General features: G+C 34.9%; 1 long non-coding RNA gene across 1 annotated transcript; it reads left to right on the top strand.

Annotated features, from left to right (window-relative positions):
• Window positions 1–893: 893 nt before the first annotated feature.
• LOC111381430 lies at window positions 894–2618 on the top strand. The gene is made up of 2 exons (XR_002700338.1): window positions 894–1298; window positions 2377–2618. It is a non-coding gene; the product is annotated as an uncharacterized LOC111381430 (long non-coding RNA).
• The last annotated feature ends 931 nt before the right edge of the window (window positions 2619–3549 follow it).

Below are 3549 nucleotides of genomic sequence, written 5' to 3'. Positions count from 1 at the left end.
TTTAAAATTATAAAGGTTATCAACTCTAACAAACCTATTTGACGAAAGAAGCAAAAATTCTACCACAACTCTTGGTAGCCAACAAAAGCCAGTTGTTTCGGAATAAAACATTGTGAGTGGCAACAAAGTGGAGATTTCCTTGTCGCGCGCAGATTTTCAATTCAATTTGTTTATTTGCATGTATTGGACAATGAACAATTTTTCACAATCTTGTTTTGGGTCAAAACAAGTTATAAAATTGATCACGTACAATTAGAAAAACACATGAATCAGACACAGAATCTCCAAAAATGCACAAAGAAAAAAATAATAAATAATAAAAAATTGGCAGTTTTTCTCAAGAAAATCAGAAGTTACAGAACTTTACTCGGAAAACTATACTCTGTAGCATCAAATTTTTTCGTAACATCCTCAAAACTACGAATGTGTGTGTGTGTGTGTGTGTGAGACTTGAGAAATTACTGGCCGCATTTATTCAAGTTATGTCAATAATAATGCATCCGACATTAACGTAATCGATCTTCAGAATGTGTTTTTACCCACATCATCTATCTTCAGATTACGTTTTTACCTTATCAAGTTCTACGAACAAAGAGTATAAATATGTATCTCTATGTTGGGTTTTTTCCCCCAATAAATTCGGACGATATTGGATAAGTTGTATCGACACTTTAATGATAATTCAACCCGGAAACAACTCGGGGCCATTTGAAACAATTTAATAGAGTTAATATTGCTCGTGACCCAACACTTTTAGATGGCCCAAGTTGTGGCTTTGTATTGGAATGATATATTGGTTATTTAGATTGTTGGCCCATTGGTTGACCTAAACTAACCCATTATATATACACTCATCCATAGCCATTTTCTAGTATGTTGATCTTGTGAGAAGGAGAGAGAGCACGTGAGTTTTTTGGTCAGTTTGGTTCTTCTTCCTTGAGTTTCTAATTGCTACTCTATTTCTTTTTTGGCTTGCAAACCAATCACCAAGTGTTTCCTTTGTGGGGTGAAGACTTGTGACAATCAAGTGGGAGTTGTGGGTCGAGTAAAGCTCAGTTGATGTTTGTTTGGTTGATGAAAATGAACCTGAATCAAGATTTCTCGAGGATTTCTGCAACAAAGGACTTCCCGTTCGACCCTTGAGGTTACGGGACACCCCAAGGCAGCCTTCCCCACTCATGCGGCCAACAAGCTAATAGAAGGCACCCAGCACATATAAGGATATTGGAAGCTTGGCATCATACCTGAATAAGGGATACCGTTAGTGTACTTCCGAGAAATATAGCAGTAAATCCAGGGTAAGCATGCCACATGGGTAGGGGAGTTCTCTAGGTCCATGACTCACTCCCCCACTCAATCGCTAACGTGAAACACCCATAATTTTTCTTACTATTGTTCATATGAACCTAAACTTAATATAGGTCGTTTAGCAAATTGAATGGTTCATGAAGTTCAAACGTAAAAAGGTAAACTTGTCCCACTTATTTGCATACATAATTTATTTGCTTTCGTACACTTTAAAAAAAATTTATCGTCAGTTATTTGGGACGAATATTTAAGTATTTTAGAAGTTAGTAAAAAATATATTGATATTATACACATTTTGTAGATCGTATTAAATGACATAAATTGGCTAAAAGAGAAATAATTTTTGACTAGTCATATTCGAATTATATTGATAAAAGAAAGCATTTTAGATTCTATATTTTATTAATAAACAGAATGTAAATAATAAAATGGAACAGAACTCGCTTTAGTACGGTTACTTGGATTTGAAAAGAGTATCACAACTTAAACATAATTAAATTCCTTAATCTTTGTAATAATTGATATAATTAACCCATAATCTCTTAAAGAAATACGTTTAGGATTAAATGGTGAGGCCGAGAAGTCTGAAAGTGGTTATTGGAGTTATATTTTTGTGAATTATATATATATATATATGGAAGTTAGAATTTTAGAGCATAAACCTCATTTTTCTAAGTTGATCTATATACTATTATTCTACAAACATATTTTCAAAATTTATTTTGGTGTCACTGAGGTAAGAATACATGTGCAAAGTAGTAAATTCTTATTTCTTGATATTTATATAAAATTTTCGCATGAAACACTATAAGGTATTCAGGTCGAATTCTATGTTAAATCCTTCGAGACAGATCGTTCGATCAAGTATGTTCAATCCTACGGGATGGACATTTGGATCAACTATGTTAAATCCTACAACATATAGAAATTCTTAAGAAATTCATTGAACTTAAATCTAAGAAATGTCGATATATTATGTCAGTTTTATATTTATATCATGTTAATAAGAATGTGCACGTATTCTTACTGAGTGTTTTAAAAATACTCACTCTTACAATAACTTTTTAGATGAGAACGGGTCGTGTGGATGCTTAGAAGATTGACCAAGTGATGCTTATGGAATCGCTAAGTAAAGTCTCCAGAAAATATTATTGTCAACTTTTATTTGAATAGTATCTTTATGTTAATGCACGTTATTTAATTTTTTTTTTTTTAGAGATTCAGCATTGGGCATTTTATATTAAATCTTAAACTAATAGCTTGGAATGGAGTATTTCAAAGATTATATTTAATATGAAAATTTTACTTAAGTCGTTATTTTATCGTTATCGAATTATCGATCACATTTTCAAATTTTAACACATAATAAAAATGATGTTACTTAAATTAGATGAAGAAGATTTTGGTAACACCTCGAGCCTATTTTTATAAAAAAATAATATAATGACGATGAAAAAGATTTCAAGATGTTACATAACGCCCTCGTAGTGGACGTGTGTTTCGCTCCCTCCTGCATCGCATTCTCCTCCCAAGTTAGTGGGTCCAAATTTTTTTTTTCCAATTGCAACATCATCCCCATGATGTGTGGGCATCCGCAGTGCTCTCTGCACCTCTTCCCACAGTAACTCGTACATGCCACTTTCTTCCTATGCACCTCTGCATTAGTATCTCAGGGGACTGCTCTTCTGGCCGCTGTGTTAGCATACATGTCGAAGCATATCTACTAATGCCCCCATTGTTCAATTTCACTACAGTGCTTTGGCCTTGCCCTTGCAAAACAAACGTTCATGCAACTAGCAAAACTGCAAGCACATGCCCCCAACATACGTCTTTCCTCAAAGCTTTCCATCATTGTTTCCACTCGCTTGCCAACCACTTTGCCACATGTTGGCAATCCCAAGATCTTCTCCGCAGGAACGTACGTCATTAGCCTAGGTAAACCAACAACGAAACATTCGAAGCTGGCCTGCTCTGATACCATTTGTCGCGAAAATCCTCGAGAAATTTTGATACAGGCTCAATTTCATCAACCAAATGAACACCAACTAAAATTTACTTGACCCACAACTCCCACTTGCTTGCCACAAGTCTTCACCCCACAAAGGAGACACTTGATGATTGGTTTGCAAGCCACAAAGAAAGAGGAAATAGAGTAGCAATTAGAACCTCAAGGAAGAAGAACCAAACTGGCCAAAAAACTCACGTGTTTCCTCTCTTTCTCACGAGACCTACACACTAGAA

The sequence above is a fragment of the Olea europaea genome, unplaced genomic scaffold (genome assembly GCF_002742605.1).
Source record: "Olea europaea var. sylvestris unplaced genomic scaffold, O_europaea_v1 scaffold2303, whole genome shotgun sequence".
Classification (NCBI taxonomy): Eukaryota; Viridiplantae; Streptophyta; class Magnoliopsida; order Lamiales; family Oleaceae; genus Olea; species Olea europaea.
Note: the sequence above shows the minus strand (reverse complement) of the source record. Positions and strands in the feature narration are given on the sequence as shown.